A 25,177-nucleotide genomic window follows, 5' to 3' on the forward strand; every position below is an offset into this window, starting at 1 on the left:
ACCAGATATTGTGAAGGTAAAATATAAATCAAGTACCAACTAAACAATCATTGGAAACTTTTTGAAACACAAAAATGTACCTATTTCTCACTGAATAATTGAGAAATCTGTCATATTAACATATTATTGTTTTGAAGGTGTAAATAAATATAATGCCTATTAAACAATTGAAAATGTCTTATAAAAGCCCAAATGTTTATGCAAACACAAAAAATTACCTAGTTCTCAATGAATAATTGGAAAGTTTGTAAAAATAAACCTCGTATCAACTAAATAATTGAATTTCTTATGAAAACCTAAAAGGCTAAATTTTCATTCATTAAAATAATAATTAGATATTTTGATACAAAAACCAAGTGTTGTGAGATACAAAAATATAGTTCCCACTAAATAATTGGAAAATTTAATATGAAAGTAGAATGTAGGAGACATGACAATGTGACCATATATTTTGATATGAAAACTCGAGTAGTGCAAAAATCAAATATATGAATAGTTCTCACTACGCAACTGAAAAGTTAGTCAGAATAATTGAGTGTTGTGAACACAAAAGTATACGTAATTCACACTAATCTTCTATAATTTTTTTTAGTAGGTTATTTTACGACGCTTTTGGTTATTTAGCGTCTGAATGAGATGAAGGTGATAATGCCGGTGAAATGAGTCCGGGGTCCAGCACCGAAAGTTACCTAGCATTTGCTCATAATCTTCTATAAAATTTCACATGAAAACTAGGTATTATGGATACATAAAAATATGAATAGTTCTCATTAACATCTGGAAAATTTGTCATGAAAACCCAGCTCACTAAATCGCTAGAAATTATTATATGAAAACCGAATGTGAGCTTGCAAAAATATAAATTATTTTCACTAAATAACTGTAAGTTCTGTTATGGAAATCAAATGTTTTGGATACAGAAATTTATTAATAATTCTTACAAAATCACATGAAATTCTGGTATGAAAACTAAATCTTTTTTTACCGTTATTTATACTCGCTTTCACATCTTTGGTCATATCGCGAATTAATCTTTTCCGTGAAATCCGAAGGCCTGTGTACTATTGTTGAGTACTGGTTATATTGTTATGGACTAGATGGCGTCTGTAGATGTATTACTGATTTTTTATTAATATTATTTTGTGATGAATGAAGCCAATGATATTCAGGGATGTTGTGGCCGAAATTTCCTGATATTTGCCTTACGGTTGAGGGAAAACCCTGAAAAACCTCAACCAGGAAATTCAACCCGATCGGGAATCGAACCCGAGTTTTCTGCATATGCTGGCCCCTACACCACAGAGGTGGTCAACTAAATCTTGTTGAGACACAGAAATAAAAATAAGCGTCAGCAAATTACTAGAAATTTTGATATGAAGATCGAAAGTGTTGTGGACAAACAAGCACATAGCCTAAATAATTCTCACTAAACCATTAGAAATCCTGATATAAAAATAAAAAGAAACAAATGTTGTGGAAATAAAAGTATGAATAGTTCTCGCTAAATAGGTAACCAAGTGTTGTGGATATAGGAAATTATGATTGGTTCTCACTAAAATATGAGAGCGTTGAAGGCACACAAAAGTATGATGGGTTCTCACTAAATCAGAGAGCGTTGAAGGTACACAAAACTAGGATTGGTTCTCACTAAATAAGAGACGTTGAAGGCACACAAAAGTCTGATTGGTTTTCATTAAATAAGAGACGTTGAAGGCACACAAAAATATGATTGGTTCTCACTAAATCAGAGAGCGTTGAAGGCACACAAAAGTATGATTGGTTCTCACTAAATCAGAGAGCGTTGAAGGTACACAAAGGTATGATTGGTTCTCACTAAATCAGAGAGCGTTGAAGGCACACAAAGGTATGATTGGTTCTCACTAAATCAGAGAGCGTTGAAGGCACACAAAGGTATGATTGGTTCTCACTAAATCAGAGAGCGTTGAAGGCACACAAAAGTATGATTGGTTCTCACTAAATCAGAGAGCGTTGAAGGCACACAAAAGTATGATTGGTTCTCACTAAATTAGAGAGCGCTGAAGGTACACAAAGGTATGATTGGTTCTCATTTAATAAGTGGAAAGTTCATAATGAGGTCCGAGGGTATTGGAGACACAAATTTATGAATAGTTCCCACTAAATACCCGAATGTTCTGGACACACAAAAATATATGGTTAGTTGTGCAGAAATAAGTGGAAACCAAATGTTGTAGAGAGACAAAAATAAAATACTTCTTAGTAAAGCACTAGAAATTCTGATTAAGAAAACAAGTGCTCTGAAGACATATAAATAATCATTACTAAATAAAGTGATTTGTCATATAAATCGAGTCCTATTAGTTCTCCATAAACAAGTGGAAGTAGCCTATGTCATGAAATGTCCCGCACAGCAGCATCTGCTCTAGGATCTCATACCTGGACTTCTGTTACAGAATGAAGACCGGTGCGAGTCCTCATGGGGAAGGAACTTTCCCATCAAATTTCGGCCAGTGTATGGGACTGGCGCCCACCCAGATATCGTAATGAATCTGGGGATCAGCATAGTAGCGAAATCAGGATCCGACAACTAGCTTTAACGGCTATGGATCAATAATTTTTACCACCAGTTTCATAAAGTTTATTCAACATCGGCGTAGATTTCAAATGTTTTTAGTATTTCTTTGCACTTTCTATAATGATCTCTAAAACCTGAAGCAATTTTTTATGAAAATGGATTATTGCGGAGACATTAAATCAATTCCAGATATCACTAAGCAATTGGAGAATTCGAAATGAAAACGGAATGTTGTGGAGGCACCAAAAGTGGACTTGCTTCCAACCAAATAACTCTAAGTATTTCTATCGAAAGATACTGATATGTAAACACAAAGTTAAGTTTAATTCTCAATAATAGCTACAGTGAGATTCATGTAAAATTATTTCCTAAGAAGCTAATACGGCCATCTTTTCAGTGTTTTCAACTGTTACCAGATATCACCAAAGCAGGTAAAATCACAATGCCATGTACCGAATAATAATGATGATGATGATGGAAATAATAATAATAATAATAGTAATAATTTATAATTGACTGATTCATTGGTTAATTGATTATTCCGTTTTGAGATGCATGAGCAACAGCCACAAGAGGTGTGTCGTGAAAAACAAGTCATATATGAGCCTTGTCGTCAGCATCTCGGAGCACAATACCACATCATACATTGGACACTTTTTGGACTCATGTTCGGTGCACGATTCCACGAGAAACTTTAAATCAACTTAAACTATTTAAAATTTCTGATGCAACGATTGATGCCATAGGATCTCATGAATTAAAATCATCCTTAGCTATAATTAGTAATCATTTGTACCCAAGAAACCTTTATTTTAAATGATTTCCCATGTTTTCTTATCATTTATCTTAATGTTTTTTTCTTTCAAATTGTCACATACATAATTGTTTTAATCATTGTTCATTGTGAATTGATTAGTAGGTCGATCTATTGAACCCTTATTTAGGGCGGCTTTTGTTTACACAAAATTATTATTATAAAATGTATTTAGTCTGGCAACATGAAATTCATTGGTTTGACTAAACAGTTTACGATGCATGAGAACTTTGTTTGGCCATACGAAATCACTAGTAAGATCTCTGAAAATCGAATACCACTTTAAAATGTATGCTATTTATTAATTATTATAGCAATATTTATTAAGATTAATTAATATAAGTACTATTAATTATTAATTACGTTCACATTTCAAATAACATTCCCTAGTAACTTTTATTTCGTAAATGTTTGCAGCTTCTTCAAGGGCAAACGATGCAGTTACAAAGTAACTGCCAAAATTCGAAACAAAGTTAGTAAAAGAAAATTCAAAGTGACTACTAGAAAATTACTATAATTTTATTCATTAGGATGTGTATGTAGTAACAAGGAGAAAATTGCTAGGTTTCATCTTTAGAGTAGTCTATAAAGTAAGAATCCCCGGACTACAACTGAAATATTGCCACGGAAAACTTATAAAAGAAAAGAATAATTTCATTTTTCACTAAACAATTGGAAGTGTTTACAGAAATATTGTATTCTTAGACTCGTAGAGAAATTAATAATTTATATAACAAGGTGCTAAGGGGGTGATTTTTTTACGAGTTGCTTAAATTAGGACAAGAGCAAAGAAAAGTACAGTTTCGAGATCAGTCTTATACGTTATTTTTTCATAACCACTTCAATAATTGCAGAAAGAACATAATACAATTTTTAAATGTAGGTACAAATTTCAGTTAGTTGTGCAAATTATACAGAGACAACTTAGCTGTAAGCCCCATACTTAGATACGTTTCCAGAAGGCAGTGCGTGTAAGTTTTAATGATATCCATAGAAACAGTTTACCAACAAAAAAAAAATAATAAATAAATAAAAATAGACTTTTGTAATTTTAACATAGGTGGATCGAATATTTGCAGTAGAAATCAAACTCGTATTTCAGGAAGAAAAGAAGGAAATTTATGAACCCTACATTCCTCACTTAAGTGAGAGCTATGATTGTTAAATATGCGTGGGAAGTAAAGGGTCTTCCTTTCGGAGCTAGAGTCACATCGTTTCACTTCACTAAATCTACACTCCAAACATGAAAAATTGCAAAGTAGGCCAACCCCTGAGCACACCAAGATATATCATGAATGTCCATACTATACAAACTCTATCACAAACAGCCAATGTACTTCAAGTTATTAATTTATGTAAGTTCAATATTGGTAATTATTTTAAAAAATTGTTGTGTTGCTGTTTTCTGGATCCTAGTGACGGGCAGATATTTGTGGGGAAAAATATATAATACTAATTTTCGTTAACAGTTAATAACATTTCATTGAAACAATGTAGTTGGAAGTTTCACTGGTTAGTAAGTTAAGAGTTTGTTGCCCAAACAAATGTTTTCAATAATATTCTTTTGATGCTTAGAGACTCTGAGAAAAAATATATTTTAGGTACTTGTGATGAAAAAGAGCAATTTTATCACCCATATTCATCAAGTTTACCCAACATTCGCTTGAATTTCTGTTGATTTTAATACTTCCTTGCGATTTCTACACTTGACTTTTGTTTCCTCATCACAGTTCCAATCTTACCAACAGTAGAGGGGTGATCTGATATTTGTCCTACAGATCTCTGTCTGCGTTTCTCGCGGAAGAGATGCGAGTGAACACTAAAGCACTAAACACTGATGCTCACAAACACTTACACAAACGTTTCACTACTGGCAACTGGATCACGGCACACAGGTTCGAGTGCAATCCCTAGTAACAAGTCTTTTGTTAGTCATTGCGGTATTTCTGTGGTTCCAGTAACTGAAGAATGCGTCCGCCGCGGTGACGAAGCGGCCACTCACTGACTGCGTCGCTCTATTATGACGCTTTTTAGTGTCTATTCTGGGGCACTCCGCCGCCGCCGGCCGCCAAGATTCGGCTAAACACAACACGCGGCTCGGCGATTAATTACCGGCCCAATGCATCAACACTTCCTCGAAGCGGGCGTAAACAGGAAGCATGTGCAAGGGGTCTGAAACCCTAGCTAGCAGACAGTTACGTTCTCAACACGGGGCATTGAATATGGTGAACCTGTATTCGCTGATGTAGATCTACATAAAATAACGTGTTTAATTTGCTAAACAACTTTTAACTTTTCTGTATTAATAATGAAACTATTATAGTAATTTTACCCTAATTAATTGATATAGGCCTAATGATATATATATATATATATATATATATTTGATGTCAACATTTACTTACATCCATGTAATGTGGACCTCACAATTTTTATCTCGTGCCACAATTTCATTCATTACAGATATGCCTTTCGTAGACGCTCTTACAATTTAGATTCATACCTCTTACTTATATTCCCTCATTATTGTATCCTCCTCTTTCCCTTACTCTCATTCACTATTTACTGTAATCTCTTACTTTTGTCCCCGTCTAAAGTGACCAGTATTCCCACGGTATCAATTGTAGCTGTCCATTGTATAATTACCACTATGGGCAGCTACAATTTGTACCATAAACATTGATTACAGCTGAACTTTCCATCCTATTTGATTTTATACCACTCAATCAGGCACTTCACGAATGTACTTTGTATCATGATTTATATCAATGTAAAAACATTAACATGAGAACAGGAGATAAATAACTACATGAGGCAAATGTTTCACATAAAATAATCTAAGAACCATCATCATTCAGGCTATCATTATAGACCAAACACAAAATGGTACGTCATTTTAGGCTGATTTCCCCTACATATTAGCCAGAAGTTCAATCAGAGGTAATGTGGAAATTACTTTTTTTTTTTTTTTTTTTTTTTTTTGCATCAACTATTTTTGGATGAAAAGAATGCAAGAATACCTCGAGCTTGCTAAAGAAGCTCTTAAATATTTTGTACTGCGTATTTTTAATCTCGTATTTATGCAAAATAAGTTTCTGGTTTATAATTGCCATCAAAGCAAAAGCGAGGTATGTCCTTGAACTTTTACATCCTTTGACTCGGAAAATGATCGCTCTCCTGTAGCTTGAATTTTTGTAAGTGTCGTTCGGGTTAATGCGAGATTCGTAGCAGCGACGTATTTGTATGTCATGGAATGACATATTTCTTACGAAGCCTTTATGGCTCATTCTTCTCGTTACAAAGATCGGGCTTCGAATCTCTTTCTACGTAAATGCACGCGTGTAAACACAGCGCACATGATGATTCCCAAGCTATTCCGAGGTGGAACAGTCTCTGAACTGCGATCAATTTCCGCATCGAAGTGTGTACCTGATATCACCGTGTGTGTGCATCGAATCCAGAGTCCAGGTTTGACAAGCTACTTTCCGAAAAGCAGGCATATTTATCGCACTAATGAATATTTACTTTATAACTAGTAATTACAATTTCTATATTTTTAGTAGGTTATTTTACGACTCTTTATCAACATCTTAAGTTATTCAGTGTCTGAATGAGCTGAAGGTGATAATGCCGGTGAAATGAGTCCGGAGTCCAGCCCGAAAATTGCCCAGCATTTGCTCACATTCGGTTGATGAAAAACCCTGGAAAAACCTCAATCAGGTAACTTGCCCGGACAGGGAATCGAACCCGGGCCACCTGGTTTCGCGGCCAGACGCTCTAACCCAGACCTGCACAAACAGCGCTCAACGACCGCGCGCGCTCCTTCGCAGCGGGAGAGCGGTGTTTACCGCTCGCCGAAACGGAGAGGAAGATACGTCAGAATGACATAGACTTTCTTTACGTAGAGGAGAGGGAAACGACCACTCAGCTATCTACTGGAGTGCAGTGTGTAGGCCTATTCTCAATAACTGTTTCACGTTGCTTACCTACTGCTACAGTATAGTATGGAGGAATCTAAAAGACGGAACATAACATTTAACATTTAACGATGTACAGCTCGAACTTATTGATCTTCAATGTGACCTAAGGGCTAAAGATCGTTTGAATAATACTACTAGCCTGGTTGAGTTTTACAAGACTAAACATTAGTAATAATATCCACGACTACACAGGCTGACTGTGAAAATGATTGCTATGTTTGGCTCAACACTTATACAGGGACATCACTTTATTTTTACCAATATTTTTAACATTAACCTGGCTATACTCGGAAACACTGTTACCCCCTTCCATTACAGGAGTTTGGTGTTACTAGTGCAATATGTAAACAAATCATTTTACTAGCTATAGGAGGAGAATAAAGTAGTGTATCCACTTACGTTGCAGGAAAATGCGATATTACGATTTTCAGTTTGTTTATTACTTTTACGGTATTTTATCAAAATACAGTAGAGTAGTAACAGTTTTTTTTTCACAAACTCAACTCTTCAGGCGGTTGTATTTATTATATAATGGCTACTTTATTCAGCATATTACCGTACTTTCGATAACTCTAATTTCACTTCTGCTCAGTGCACACAGATAAAGTTATTCAGTCATGCTACACACCGTACCTGTGCGAAATAAGCAGGACCAGGTGTTTATAGAGATCGCGAAAATAACGACATAATAGATATATAATATATTTTTACTAATCTTTACGAATTAAGTGATTCTGATTAATAATATGCGGATAAAATAATCACGACAAATCGCGAAATAGAGTTCTAATAGCGAAATATGAACACATTCGCGAATTATTATTATTGTGTCGTTTTATAGCGAATTTCATATTCCGAGTTCTTTTTTCGGACTATTTTTTTCTTTTGAATTTGTTATAATATCGAAGTAGGCATTCCAGGCGAAGTGGTATTCCAGGTGTTCTGATTACATTAGTGAACAAAAAAGACGGAGAATTCAACATTTCACTAATAATGTGAAAGTGTTAATTTGAGGGCTGAAAGTTTTTTTTCGTGTTTAATGCTTGTGTGTTAAATACAGTCTCAATCCAACAAATATTGTCTATTGGCCATACTACACCTTTACCAGAATCCAACGAACCTTTAATATTAATTATCTGGAAAGTAATATTCATACTGAGTTAATACTCCAATTACAAAATAATTGTATTTTTCAAAATTTCCATTAATACCCCCCAAGAGTGCAAATCAGTCTCCAACAATCTCCGCCGACACCAGTATTAAAAAACACAAATGATAAAGTTACTCTCCATAAATACCTGCCCTTGGAAATAAGCTTCAATGATATAGGTAGGCTCTTTCTTCTATAGAAAACGCAACCATATTTCTGAAACACACTATACTCTGGACTGTTTACTTCACTGCTAGCAGACTTCGAATGTAACAGCGGCCGTAAGTTTGTGTGGCTGACGGGAGCAGGAACATTAGTGAAAGGGATGGGAGCCAAGTACATTCAGAAACGCAGGTACAATAAAAATGCAAGTAAAAATAAAGTGATGTCCCTGTATTTATGAGCAACTGTTTTCTATAATCAACTTTAATAAAGGCAGACATCGAACATCTGTAACTGATGTTTCATTACGATCAGTAGGCTACTGTTCCTTTCAGCTGCCAACAGCATAAAACCTCGTTCTGATGTACTGATAAATAAAAATATAACGAAATGATATTGTACATTTAAGTAGCTATAGAATTTCTATTACTTCTGTGAAATAAATATTTCTGTATTAATTAATAATAGTCCAAGATAGTTTTGCAAACACTGAACGGGAATTCATTTCATAAGCACTCGTAATAGTACTTCCTTTTGTGTATATTTTGTACGAGATCACTCCTTCTTCCAGTCCACCCTTATACAGAGCGCAGCTAATATCTGCATTCCGCTCATGAGCTGTGAGCCGGCTCGGAGAGCGCAAACCTTGTGCAGGCCTGCTCTGACCGTTACTCTATAGGTGTGGACTTTATTTCTGTATTTTACGTTGTTTTTTAATTATGTGTTTTCTAATTTTTTTTTGTAAATAATCTTGCGATCCCCTCAGCTATTTACACGACTCCGCAGAGGGTCGAGACCCACACATTGGGAACCGCTGTCTTAATATTTGCATGGCGACCGGTGCTATTTCCGTTCCAACAATTTCGTTCATATTTCCCATTAATGTAGACCGAATATACACATTACACGTGAAAAATTGGAACATAATTCACAAGAACGTTGTTCAGTCTCTGTCTGGAAGACAGACTAGATAAAGAAAAAATGAAGGCCATATTATCTGAATATACGGAAATTATTTAAGTTTATACCTCAATAAACCCCATTCTTTTTTAAACAAAATTGTATTATACAGGGACATCATTTTATTTTTACTTCAATTTTTATTGTACCTGAGTTTTTTAATGTACTTCACTCCCACTCCTTCTAGTAGCAAACTTCCACACACAATCAAAGTCGTAAACAGTACAGAGTGAGTGAGTATAGTATGTTCCAGAAATATGATCGCATTTTTCAGTGAAGAAAGAGCATTCATTCACTACTGAATCATATTTTCGCACAGGTACTGTGCGTCCGTTTAGTTACGTCACATCCCGGTTTCCCCCACCCGTTTCTTCTGGCTCTTCTGTAAAAGCTAGTGGCTGCGCTGTCTTAGCTCTTTTTTGAAAACATTTGCTGTTAGGAATTGGACTTCTACGTAATATTATACAATTGTTTAAAATAACTTAAATAAAAGGGTCCAATTAATTAAATAAGACCCTCCTACATAACCACATGGACGGAGAGTATATAGCATATTTGAGTAAATTTATCTATGCGGATCGGGCAGATGTGAAGATTGAATTGACAGTACGTAAGGTACACTGTCATAGAGTAGGTACAGAATTATTTCAACAGACGTAGGATTATGGCTCCCTCATGTCGCCTGATTTGAGTGATTGGCATTATTTCTTTGAGATTACTGTGACACAGTTGTGTTTGCTAAACATCCTACAAAAATATAAAAATTAACCATACTTTCAATTTCAGAAGATATGCTTGAAAACGTTTTGATAATATGCACAAAAGAACTGAAGCCTGTATCGAAATGAACGACCACCATTTTCAATAATTTGTTTAAATATCCATATTTTGATTATTATTAAAATTTAAATGCACTGTAAATATTGTATGCTAATGTGTTGTAGACAGAATACTATACATTGCATAATAAATACGTCCGATTGGATAGTTAGTTAGTGAGTTAAAACACTTACTCTTAATACTCTACTGTACTTTGATTAAATAAAAACCCGACGGAAGTGATCAAACTCAAAATCGTAACATTTTCTAGTTTACGTAAATGGATGCATTACTTTTCTTCCACCCTATACCCAGTAAAGTTATTTGTATTGTATTTTACACTAGTGTCGTCAAACTTCGGTCGTGGAAGGGAGTAGCAAACAGTGTTTCTGCTTCTCAATCTCCAAAGGTATAGTCAGGTTAATATTGGAAATGTTAGTAAAAATAAAATGATGTCCCTGTATATTCATATATGAGGCCTCGCCATCCTCATTGAATAACCAAGGCTATATGCAGTCAACATGTAAATAGGCTACCTATTGTTGGAGAAAAATTCGTCCCGGCACCAGGAATCGAACCCAGGTCCTCTCAGCTTTGCACGCGATTCCCGGTGCCGGAACAAATTTTTCTCCAATAATAAATTTTTCTCCAATAATAGATATGTACATGTTGAAAACATCTATCTTCGTAATACTCTACCTTGAAGTTTTGACAATGATTGAATGATTGTTTGATAGATTGACTGATTTATTGATTGATTTATTTATATTTTTTAAGGTTTTCACACTCTTCAACGTAACAGTGAACAAACAAAATTGAGACAGGTGTCCAACAGATTTGGAGCTCACATACATTCTTCCTCACAGCCCCAAATTCCCTTGTAAGGCTGCAGAGTTGCATACCTTTTAAAGTGGTTCTCTTCCCCTTTCCATTTATCATAATCATAATCGTCATCATAGTCATCATAATCATCATCATCATGGATTGTACTTTATCCCAGGAGGCTACAAGATTAAGTATTACTGAGTTTTTAAATGGACGCCGCACGTCCATCTAGCAAGCAAAGTACTTGACTAACGGCTCATAGACTCTTGTTTCGTAAAATGGGACAGAACAAAATATGAACAACTTTAACAATTACACAAATATTTACAATTTCAATTATTTAAACTATGTACACTAGAACACGATATTTTTACTATTTACACTATAATAAAGAATGTAAGTCTACATTGAACACACGTGATTTACACTATTAAGCTCCTGTACAGTGTTGTGTATTGTAATGCAAAGTGTTTTATTTCATAATATTATGGTCTATTTTTTTTTTGTAAATTGTGTACAATAGTGCAAGTAATATTTGGTCAATGTAAGCCTTCATTCTTTATAACAGTGTAAATAGTGAAAATAGCGTATTTTAGTGTACACAGCCTAAAGGGCTTCAGATTTTGACCACTTTCAAACGCCGAATGTCAGAAAGACAGCTTTTCGTCTCTAGGATATGATTACTTTTGTAGAATATTTCCCTTTAATATGTCAATTTTCCTTCATTATGCTAATCATTTCTTCGATCCAGATTGTCTTATTTAACACTAAATTGCAATTGTTTAACTTTTATGTGTATGTGTATATTTATTGCCACCAAAATAATATAGAATTTGTGTATAATTTCTTAATGGTGATCCTGTTACATTTCTGTTTTCAAAGAAACCACCCTTTTCCCCAATTTCCTGCAACTGCCACCGGGTATTTACCCATTTGCAATGTGAATAAATACATACATACAACTACACTCTACTCTTCACAACTATCACTATTCTATAGTACATGTAATCATTATATTTATTTATTAACAAAACTCTTTCCATTTAACATTTCTTATAAACATATGTTTATATTTTAGTTTTCTCTTCCTATTTTTTCTTTACTATATACAAAAATTTTCCGAGTTCCCTAAATTTTCTTCCGTTTACTGTTCTATACAATTTACTATACGGTATTTCTATATTTAGTTTTAATAATGCTTCCTGAATAAAAATGTTTCATGTTCTTTCATTTTCTGGACAAGGTAGCAAAATGTGTAATGCCTCCTCTTTTCTATTAAATAAAAGACATATATCTTTTCCTATGTCTCCTCAACTATTTTTTTAGCTTCCAAATTTCTAATCACCACGCTGGTCTCATCCTTTCTTCCCTGTTGTTAACTTTTGTATATTCTTCCTGTCCCCAAATGATTTTCATTTCTTTGTAATCTATTAATGATTTTACTATTTAAATTGCTAAACATTTCCTGTCTCACTATCTCATTACTCCTCTCCATTATAATTTTCCCTATCAAATTTATATTAATTTCCCCAATTTCCTTCTTGCCATAACCAATTTAGTCTTAAACTGCTTACATTATTTTCTAATTCTTTTATCCAATTTGACTTAGTTTTCATCGTTTGTAGGCACCTTAAACATCTTTACAAGGTATCATTTTCTTCTTTCTCTACGATATAACCCAAAAATTTAATTATCCTAACTAATATTTTTCCCCTACTACCCTCCATCCCCATTTCCAATCTGGCTGCTATATTTGAGGCATTCCACGGGATCCCCGAATATTTCTTATAAAATTTAGATCTTGTTCTGTCTATATTTACTTCTGATAAGTAATTTCCCCATATCTCAACATTATATAATATCTTTGCTTCAATCATGGCTCTGTAAATCTCATTTAATCTTTTGCTAGCTATGTTGGGCCGTTTATTTAAACATTTGTCTATTGCTGGTTTAACTCTTACATGTAACCCTAGATCATATATGTAACAGATATGTCGGGCTTATAGGCTTTGAGATTAACAACTTTTGTTTCTTTTATTTTAGTTGGTTATTTAACGACGCTGTATCAACTACTAGGTTATTTAGCGTCGATGAGATTGGTGATAACGAGATGATATTTGGCGAGATGAGGCCGAGGATTCGCCATAGATTACCTTGCATTCACATTACGGTTGGGGAAAACCTCGGAAAAAACCCAACCAGGTAATTAGCCCAAGCGGGGATCGAACCCGCGCCCGAACGCAGCTTCAGACTGGCTGGCAAGCGCCTTAACCGACTGAGCCACGCCGGTGGCTAACAACTTTTGTCAGGTTTACTACGCTGCCATCTAGTTGTTACATAAGGAGTCACGTCATAATTCCCATTTGAATTGCATTAGCGACTGTGCTGCCATCTCGTGTTCGTTTACAGCGGACGGGTGGCGACCCTGGCGGTTGTTCTCTTCAAAGTGCTGCCGATTTTAACGTAGCGAGGAGTTATCTGTTACATATATGATCTAGGATGTAACTAAGATATTTATATTATTATTATTGTTATAATAATAATAATAATAATAATAAATTATTATTACTATTATTATTATTACTATTATTATTACTACTATTATTATTACTACTATTATTATTATTATTATTATTATTATTATTATTATTATTATTATTATTATTATTATTATTATTATTATTATTATTATTATTATTATTGCTCTTACTATTATTCCATTATTTTCTATATTGATTTTATTTGTATTTGCTATGCATTTTTGTACTGCTTGAGTGAAATTCTTAAAAGCCTTATGGCTTTAATTCTGCCAGTACTAGTAAAATAAATGAAATAAATAAATGCACAAATAATTTAAATTGTAGAAAAGGTCATCGTGGTATCAATGCATTTTCAACAGTATCGAGGTCTAGTTTTGAATCATGAATAGAACGCCAACTGCTGCACAAACGAAGTTACGACTATTCGTCCCAAGAAAATCGTACCAGAACTATTTGTCCCAGGCTATTGGTATCATGAAACAATTAGTACCCACATTATTTGTCACCAATAAGCATGTCGTCACATGTCCCAAATTTATTTAATCAAAATTTCAGATTACATTATGTCCCAAATTCATTTTTTCATAATTTTATATAACATTATGACCCAGTGCTTTCAAGTACCATTATGTTTATATCTATAATAACGATCTACAACACGCTCAATTCGTCGGTACACTTCAGCTGTTTTCTTTTCTTCTTCCTTGGAGAGGCGCCAATTTCGAGTGGACCAATATGAAGGCAAATCTCAGCCTCTTCACTCTGTAGCTTACCCAGAAATTCTGTAAAGGAAGGACGTGACTTCCTCATTAGGAGATTTAGCCTATAGTGCCAACCTTCAACGGGATTCGTGGTTCTCGGCAATCCCGCTACAACACGTTGATAGCAGTTCCACACTTCCATAGGGAAAAGAGGAGTCCGGCGACTAGAGATCTGCGACGACCAAGTACGTAGTTCTCCTTGAGGTGTAATCTGTAGATCAAGTGAACTGTTCCGTCTCAGCAAGTAGAAGGCTTCTTTAATGTCCTGTTCATCATTATCCGCATCATATAAAAGCCAATGCTATAGCGGCGTGGAATTCGTCCCGTAGCCCCACTCGTTCTTCCTGCATTTGAAGTGGTGCTAGACCTTCACTCTGGACTTAACACCACAAAATGTGAAAAAGACATCCAGCCAGCTTACAGTGTGGGAAACATCTCGGATGGCGATTATTAGAGGACAAAAATTCGCTCCGGCACCGGGATCGAACCCGGGTCCTTGGTTCTACGTACCAAGTGCTCTAACCACTGAGCTACGCCGAAGTTCAATCCAGAGCACCGGCTCGAATTCCTCTCCTCTAATATTTTTCCCTTTGTGTTCTGACTCCAAGTTCGACATATATTGACATAAATATTAAGCCAACTGCCATTTTATGTAGATCTCGGATAGCGTTCTGTGAGATGATTTCATAATCCGTGGAAATATGACTCGGTGTCAAATCAATTCCGTAAAGTGTTCTAGCCTCGTCAACGATATACAATGGAACGAACCATTATTGTGGTACTAACTATTATTGCGGTACGAACTGTTTGGTGCGAATTACAAACTTGGGACCAATTGTCGCAGTACCAAACGTCTGGGACAAATTGTCGGGACACGGAACAAACAAGATGCAAGTGTTCCCTGATAGTACCCGTGTCACGCACCAAATAATGACGTCATGTCAATATAGTCTATGAACAACTAACCTTATCTCCGTATAACCTGGGACAAAATATGGTCCCTAATCATCGTCTTCATCCATACAATAGTCTTGGAAATATTTGGTCGGATTATGTATATAACTTACATGAATTTTAAATAAAACACACTACACCTTTTCCAGTTGTATTTCAGAGAATATCAATTAATTTCAGAAATTATCAATTATATTACAGATTAGTCAATTCAATTTCAGATATTAATTATTAATTGTATTTCAGATTTGTCAATTCAATTTCAGATGGTATCAAATGTATTTCAGATTTTGTATCTTCAATTCTTTGTTTTATTTCATTCTTATAAAGTATATTGGGTTTCATATAAGAATTTTAAAAAATGTACTGTACTGTAAAGTACTGAGATTTTAATATATATTTAAAAAATGAAAAATGGATTTTAAAAATTCTCAACTATATTGCATTTTAGCGTCCGACAGGCATATTTTCCATAGCTATAAAGCTGCAGCTTGATTAATTGTACTATGTTGTAGTGCACGAGCACAATCACCACCAACTTCTGAAGTACAAATGATAGTTTCTGAAATAGAATTGACAAATCTGAAATACAATTGATACTATCTGAAATTGAATTGACTAATTTGAAATACAAATGACACTATCTGAAATTAAATTGACAAATCTGAAATACAATTGATGTTTTCTGAAATACAATTGATACTATCTGAAACTGAATTGACTAATTCGAAATACAAATGATATTATCCGAAATTAAATTGACAAATCTGAAATACAATTGATGTTTTCTGAAATACAATTGATACTATCTGAAATTGAATTGACTAATTTGAAATACAATTGATAACTTCTGAAATTAAATTGACAAATCTGAAATACAACTGATACTATCTGAAATTAAATTGACAAATCTGAAATACAATTGATGTTTTCTGAAATACAATTGATACTATCTGAAATTGAATTGACTAATTTGAAATACAAATGATACTGTCCGAAATTAAATTTACAAATCTGAAATACAATTGATGTTTTCTGAAATACAATTGATACTATCTGAAATTGAATTGACTAATTTGAAATACAATTGATAACTTCTGAAATTAAATTGACAAATCTGAAATACAATTTATGTTTTCTGAAATACAATTGATACTGTCTGAAATTGAATTGACTAATCTCAAATACAATTGATAACTTCTGATATTAAATTGATATTTTATGAAATACAACTGGAAAAGGTGTAAAATATAGTGTTACAGAAAATGCATATTTTATTCTATTACTTTAAATCCAGTGTATACGTTTTACCAGTAGGCTATGCAATCATTGATATTTTCCTAAATGCCTCATCAATGTTTTATTTTAATTTTGCAGCTAGGTATTTCTGTATTTTGATACTGATCTGGAATATTCGCACATGAAGAAAAAAATTGTAAAATACTGTATAAGAGCTTGATCACGCAGACAGAAGGTATGCTACAACTGCAGTTACTCCTTTGGCGGTATTAGGATTCTGGAAATGTGTATTTCCTTCTTTTTTCAATTGTGTACGCTTGGAACAACCATGTAAATACCCACGCAGCAGATTGTTATAATCCGTGTACACAGGAGTAAACCTTGGAATCTTTGAGGGCCAAAATCTGGCATTTTGTTTGTTAATGTAGCCACCCAAAAGGAAGTGTGCCACAGGGAAATGTCAGGGCGATTTTGCTTCGTTTATGCACGTTTCATGTGCTGCATGACGTCACAAGTTTCCTCGAATGTGGTGTTAACATCTATGCATGTTTCATGTTACAGAGGATCAGTCGGAAAGATCAACGTCGATATTGAATACACAGACAAAATCAGCTGTAAATATAATTGTGACTTTAATGGGAGACTTCAATTATTGCTAGATGTCATTAGGCGAAGGTATTTTAGGTTCTAAACGGTGTGATAATTACAGTGTTTAGGGACGACTTGCAGGTTTCTATCAATAGAATAAATCTGTTTTCAAACTCCAATACATTCTCACAAAATATAAAATGAATTTCAGAGGAACATTGTCATTCCATAGCCTAATAAAATAATTTTAGGAACAAAACTGATAGATTTAACGAAATCCCAATGATTATGTGAAACGCCTGTACTCGACTTGACGAAATTAAAATGTAACGTGGTTTCTTTAATACCGTATTACACTTTATTTGATATAGACATACGATTACATGATCAATATGGCCAATATTTCCGTGAAATGAGAGCAGAAATAATTCAAAGGTACGCACTTTCGCATACGTGCAAGGCAATTTGGGGCTATTATGAAGAATCTGTGTGATCTCAATGTCTATAGACCACTCGTGTCACTCCATTTTCACCATTTCTTTGAAAGAACATAGGGAAATTCTGAAGAGGAAAAGCCAAAAATGTACGTAATCTAACAACTACCATATGAGGGGACGTGAGTGAGTGAGTGAGTGAGTGAGTGAGTGAGTGAGTGAGTGAGTGAGTGAGTGAGTGAGTGAGTGAGTGAGTGAGTGAGTGAGTGAGTGAGTGAGTGAGTGAGTGAGTGAGTGAGTGAGTGACATTAAAAGGCATTGTTGTGTTTAGATAGCTCGGTCGATCACGACATGCGCAATAAACCAGGCAAGTTCATTTGATACTGAAACAGAAAAGTGTTAGTTTCTGTTCAGCTTCTTGTGTAAGTGTGGAGTATACGAACTATTGCAAAAACAAAAACACCGTAATGGAACCTATAGGCCTAAAGACTTTTTAGCTTATTTTATTGTGAGTGGAAGAGTGAAAAGAGAAGACTGTATTAAGTACGAGTGTTTGGATAGCAGTGAGTGGCAAAACTGATCACTAGGCTCGGAAGTTGAAGAAAAAAATTTTTTTTCGAGTGTCCTAAGATGAGGCCCAACATAATATACGTTCATTTTGGGTCATTGTAGGCCAGAAAATGGTGGGTTTTACTTGTCCTTTTTTGTCTTTTTCGGCGTTTTTTTGGCTTATTGGTCCTATTTTAGCCTTTTTTTTTAGGTCTTAATGACTTTTTTTTTAACTGCATCTTCTTTCGCCTACATATTTACTGCCATTTTTACAAATCAATAATCCACCACGAGATTTCACTTGCTTCAAGTATGGACCAATGATATCTGTTGATATGAAGAGAAGTTTCTCGATGTTTCGCAATGTGCTGTCAAAAAAACAGATGATTCTTTACACCTAGAACCCAGAGATGATTATTGTGATGTAATGCAATACTGAGATAAGGTTTCCGAAGTCCAATTTCTGTAACCCTAGTGTGGTTAAGCCAAATATGATTCTAGTTATTCTAATTTCAATTTATTTCTCCAAGATGTCCATTGTGGGTTAGCTGAATTCATGCTAGATGGAAAAAATTGTTCATTCTAAATCCTCCAAGTACTTTTTTTTAACAAACACGGATTTCCTTTTTCAAATTATGTTAATCCAAAAAATATATATTGTTTGAAAGACGAAGCATTTCATTCATATAATGTTTTTCGCACTGCACACCGCCAGAATTTTGTATTTTTGAAATATTATATTCATTACATATGTAATTGAAACTGAAATTATTAATTAATTTGGATCACCTTTTTAAGTCCTTTTTCCAGTCTTTAGGTCCTTTTTAGGAGATCTTTAGGTCTTTTTAAAAGGTCTTTTAGGCAATTTATAGGTCTTCAACTTCCGAGCCCTACTGATCACCCATGGAATGCAGGTACGTAACCAATGCTTTCCAACATAGCTATAACGTCAGTCAGCATGCATGCAGTTCTCCTTCTTCCCCCTCCTGCCATACTGAATCTGCTGAAAAACTAACTCACTCCACAACTCCCCTACTCCAATACCGGCCAAGCTATCTAAACACAACAGTATGTCCTTTCAAGGGAGTTTGTGGCTGTTCGCCATTTGTCGGACTCCGAGTTTCACCGCTCCACTGAAGAAACTCTAGAGAATTTTGGGGGGAAAACGGAAATGGACATAACGTAATAACTGCCACATAAAAGTGGGGAGCGAATCATGACAGAACAGGAACGCTGGGAGATCTACAACGCCTGCATATTGAAAGGTGCCGAGTCCTTCCGCAGTGCAAGTGGGAATCGAGTTAACGCACTCATGTACGGAATGCGAAATAAATTTGTAAGACTATATTATCTGGGGAAATGCCAAAACTTTTGTGGAAAGGGGTAGCCCATTTCTTTAAGGGCTCATCCCGGCATTAATTTGTCTTAGAGCCTTAGGAAAAGCGCGAATAACTATAGGCAGGATGAGCGTCTCAATTTAGGAGACTAGCCAATTGGCTTTGTTGAGACTATAGAAGTGTGACTCGATCGACTCTGAGAGCATTATTTGGGAAGAATGGTTGTTAGTTATTGTAATAGCCCGAGTTGAGAACAAGGTTATTTCAGCAGCGGTTGCGGTTTTACTAAGAGATAAGTGATCATTAAACCTGGAGGAGTATTAAACAGAGAATGGAGCCAGACGGACCACGTTGAGAACCAAATACACTTTGATTCCATGGTACCACGAATGACGTCTTAGTAAACTAAGTCATATTAAATAGTTAAAAAACCAAAGAGACGAGAGAAATTTAGTTAAATATAACAGATATATTTATGTCCCGTGACGTGGCGACATGGTCTAAGGCGTCATGCCTAGGACTTGCGAGGTGGTTCGAGTCCCCATGTGGGAAGAAATTTTCTCATGAAGTTTCGGCCAGTGTATGCGACGGTATCCACCCAGCATCGTGGTGCATTTGGAGAGCACCAACAGGTAGCGAAATCCGGTTACGAAACCAGCTAAACGGCTGGGGGTATCATCGTGCTAGCCGCACGATACCTCCGTTCTGGTTGTGTAATCATTCATCTCTGCGAAAGCATGTGGACGTTAAGCTTGCGGTCGACTGGTAGACCCTGGCTCTTAATTGGCTGCTGCGCCGCCGCGGATTTTTAATGAGTTTGGACACATTTTTTGGAAAACAGATGAGAAAATAATCTCAAATTATATACCAGTCCTTATCTATGGAAGTGAATGTTGAACTTTTTGTGAACATGACAAAACCAGAATGAACTGTAAGAAATGAAATTCCTGCGTTCAAGTGGAGTTGGACTCGTGAATGAATCTCGCTTCGGTCGATTGCCTAGGTGGATTTTTCAATGTTTTCCACAAGTAGAAGGCGAATGTCAAGTATTCGGATTCGTCTTACCAATAATAGAATCTCGCTATCACCAAACCAATCGTTAACTAACTTGTTAAAAACAACATAAAACAGTAGGTCTACAACTTCTCAAAATAAAATGATTTTGTTTTGTGAGGCGGGATCTTAATAGCTATGCCGTATAGGGGAGATGGAAGTAGCACCCAGAAAAATAATTGTATTTTTGCTATCATTTTAAATAATGTTCTTATATTAAGTATATGTGTTTAACGGACTTATTTTCAATGATCTGGTGTAAAAATTTTTAAATACCTCTAATACTTAGGATTATGACCTAAAACATGAGACTGTGTAAACTGACTTGGCCATTTAAATACGGACAGAACTTCTCATGTTCGGTAAGTTTGTTGCTAATTTCCCGTAACTTAAGTTTTCAAAATCCGTTTTCTTCATAACTTCTCCATTTTTAGATAAATTTATGAAATGCTGCATGCAAGATGAGAACATAGAGAACAAACCCTGTCTTTAGCACTGTTTCATCATTTCAAGTTCATTTTTATTAATAATTCCTTTGTAAAATTGTTAAATTTTACAATTCATCGCAAAAAATAAGTATTCTTCATATATTCAACTAATAGGCTAATAGCAGGATTTATTAACATCCTTATTATGAACAAAACAGAGAAGAAAAAAATATTGTACAAGATATCAGTGAAATCAATTTTCTCTACACAAATTGCACCCTTTCTTTCTTTCTTTCTTTCTTTCTTTCTTTCTTTCTTTCTTTCTTTCTTTCTTTCTTTCTTTCTTTCTTTCTTTCTTTCTTTCTTTCTTTCTTTACCTTAGTTTAACCTCTCCCTTTTAGGTTCATTTATACGACCCACGTCACACGGACCTTACAGGGCCGCGACCTGTCGGGAGAGGAATAAAATCTATTGCATCACATACATACTTTTTTGACCACACAAGGACATGGAGGGCCTCCCCGGATGAGGGATCAGCTCAATGCCAGGGTCACCTCCGAAATAACACAAACATTTAAGACATTAAACTGCATTCACTCACACATATGAAAGAATTACGGGAAGAATCACCGTCCATGGCCGGACTTTCAAGAGGTACAATCCCGGCATTTGCCTATAAATAACTGAGGAAACCATGCAAAACCTCAGTTAGGATTTCCGGCCTCTGGGATCGAACTCCGGACCTCCCGAATGCAAGGCCAGCCCTCTACCACGCGCTAGCCCATTCGTTACAAATTGCACCCACGTCATTTAAAAATATAATTAGGGGAGAGTTGGGTAGTATCGGACATCGGGTAATATCGGACAGTGAGTTTCTTTCATCTTCCACCAGATGATAGTGCCTGAATGACATGGTTAGGTTTCTGTGATGTCGCATACAGAAAAGTAACCATATCACTCAGATACTACCATCTGTTGGTAGATTAAAGAAACGCACTGTCCGATATTACCCGATGTCCGATAATACCCAACTTCCCCCTACCCTTAACAATAAAAGTTTCTTTGATTCTAAAAATTGCTTGTTAGTCTAAAAGTATTGTCTAATCACTATATCAAATTCCAGCACAAAATTAATTTAGTATATGTAGAAATTAAATGTTGAATTTTATTAAATTCATACTACGAAAGGTGTACATACACTCTTAAATGCACGGTATAATAATTACAATATATATCGATCCGTACAAATAATAGGCTAGTACATTTTCTATGTACGTAAGATTAAATATTTAATCGTATTCCATTATAATTGTCTTTGACTGAGAACAATTTTCCCCAAGATAGAAATTCCCACTGGATTACTGTTAAGATCAATATTTTTCCTACAGGACACAGACCTCAGAAAGACAAACTTCCATATCCATTCGCGATTCATATCCACAACCGCGTTTTGCACGCAATACTAAAGCTGGGTCTTATCCTTTGCGCACACAGTTGTCGGCTGCTTCGTGTATGACAATGTGTCTGTGATGGTGCATATTTTTAAACCATTTTTCAATGTACGATACAGTTGAATGCCCGCGCTATAGAAATAGTTACAATTGTCGGGTCATCGCTCTGGATCCATGTTTCTGTTCTGCGGGACTACACATTTTAATACTCTGCAAACAACGTTTATGGTATATTGCGACGAGGTGCCTGCCCAATCTGACACAAAAATTGTTGACGATCATTGTTATACGCAGGCACAGTCAGATACAGAAGACTGTGAAGTAATGGTATTCTTTTCGTTTTATTCAATTATAAACACATTCTTCATGATAGTAGATAATATAAAAACAAATTATATTATCTGCTATGTGACCAAGTGTTCAGCCATATTAGCACAATATTGAACTAAACGTCTTACGTCATACTTGACAATCGCAGAACGCATGTAACATCAGACTTCAAACCTAAGAGAGATGAAATGCGTGGAGATTGGAATTCACAATGGGATGTCCTTTTTAATAATAATAATAATAATAATAATAATAATAATAATAATAATAATAATAATAATAAAAGTACTGAGACAAAAACATGACAAACAAAATTTATGCGATGATCTCTAATTTTCTGTGACAAATTGTCCGGAACCGGAATGAGGGTGATTATGCAATACTAGTGATAATGGTTGAGGAAACGGGAGAACCTTGAGACAAACTCCTCGCATCAGCTTTGTCCATTATAAATTCACTCGTAATCCAGACGGGGGTCGAACCCGGGTTGCCATGGTGGAAGACAGAGAGGCTAACCATTCAGGCACGGACATATGTGGAGGTCATTCGCATTTTAAGAATTCTCTGCTGTCCTGCATCAGTATTCAGATCTCATACACTCAGTATTTTCTACTGAATGCGTCAAAAGATGGCTTGATGACGAGGTAACCTTTCGTCTACGATTGTCAATAATTGTATCAAAGGTCCCAATTCAAGATATATCCAGTCCGAAATTGAAAAATAAAGGTCAAAATCCCGAGTCTGAGAAATTATTAACACTTACATTCTTAATAAGAATATTAGGCCTACGTTATGCTATTCGTATATTTTTAATTTCTTGGCGAAATAAGCAATGCCAGTACAAGTCCAGCGCTGTGGTCTCGTGGTAGCGTGTTCGCTCCCGAACCCAGCGGGCCGGAGTTCGATTCCTCTCTTGGGAAAATTTGCCCGGGAGAGGTTTTTTCGGGGTTTTTTCCCCTCACTCCTATGGATGAATATCACGCGTATGGAACCCCACTCATTCTCGCCACTTCCTTTCCTCCCCTCATCATCCTTTCCTTATCTTCTTGGTTTTCAGATGGCGCCTGTGGCGGCCCTCCGAAGCTCCTGACGCTCTCGGCCGGCCTCCCTGGATATGCCAAAGCATGGTAGTTGGTGATCCAGCAGCGGAACGCACTCACCTCCCGATGATAGGGGTGCCCTACACCTCAGACCGTTGGCCAGACGGGAGGGGTGGCGTACACCTCAGACCGTTTGAGGGGGGAATGTGAGGGGGGGGGCTGTTGGGATGGAATGGTACACGGACTTAGAGGGATGGCGGGACTGGTCGTTAGAGTATTGGGGATTAGGTCGGTTCGGCGTGGGCTACAACTCAATGTAGCTTATTGTAAATTTAAATCTTGAATATTACCATAAAGTCTTCTATTTCTGCATATACTGCATGTTTCACATGCCATAAATTGGATAGTTTCTTATCTAAATAATTATATCGTTTATACATTATTTTGTTATAAAAATAAAAAATATGTTGCGCGACAGCCCAAGAAGGGTTAAGACCGACCAGCCGACTTCTAACATATGCCTCAACAGAAGTAAAAGATCACCTCACTAGTATGGGTCAGCACGATGATCCCTTCATCAATATTATAGCTGGCTTTCGAAACTGGATTTCACCAGTCAATGGAGCTCCACAAATTCATCACGATGCTAGTGGTCACCGGTCCCAAACAACCAAAAGTTTATGAGAAATCTCTTGCCTCATGAGGACTCAAACCAACCCTCATTCCATGTCCCTAGTTTCGGACATGGCGCCTCAGAGACGCCTTACGAAGCAGGAAATTTCAGTATTAATTGGAAATAATGTCTGGTGTCAATTATTCTGTCATGGATTTGTTATAAAGTCTTTAGTTTCTGCATAGACCAGGGATGTAAATGAGGAGAAATCGCGCGTGACGTATTTCTCCCCTCCTTCCCAGCCTATAGTGCAGATGTACTTGAGGAATCGTTGAGGGAGGGGTTGCGATTCCATCCCGCGCACCTAAATCGGTAGGGGGAGGTAATGAGGAGAAATAGCTCCGCGTGTCACATTTTTACACCTCTGGCATAGACTGTACTTTCCACGAGCCATAGATCGGATGCCTTCTGGCACAAATTAATCATTTACAGTATATTTCCTCTCAAAACAAACTTGTATGAGTTCTAGTATTTATTATTGTGCCTTGGGTAACAGTCATAAAACATTCTGTTTCTGCGTGAATTGTACCATTTAC

The 25,177-nt window shown here is 35.8% G+C and overlaps 1 protein-coding gene across 10 annotated transcripts in view; it reads right to left on the reverse strand.

The window, feature by feature from the left end:
• The window catches only part of LOC138710572 (uncharacterized), a 124,637-nt gene that overhangs the window by 34,640 nt on the left and 64,820 nt on the right, over positions 1 to 25,177 (reverse strand). Inside the window, exon 1 of one of the 10 annotated variants that reach the window (XM_069841562.1) lies at positions 5,224 to 5,379. The exons of 6 other annotated variants lie outside the window; for them this stretch is intronic. The gene's annotated coding sequence lies outside the window, so the exon portion shown is untranslated. Of the gene's footprint in view, positions 1 to 5,110; positions 5,380 to 25,177 lie in introns of those variants that run through there. 3 more of the 10 variants (XM_069841565.1, XM_069841563.1, XM_069841566.1) reach the window with 3 other exon arrangements.

This window comes from Periplaneta americana, chromosome 12 (assembly GCF_040183065.1).
Source record: "Periplaneta americana isolate PAMFEO1 chromosome 12, P.americana_PAMFEO1_priV1, whole genome shotgun sequence".
Lineage (NCBI taxonomy): Eukaryota > Metazoa > Arthropoda > Insecta > Blattodea > Blattidae > Periplaneta > Periplaneta americana.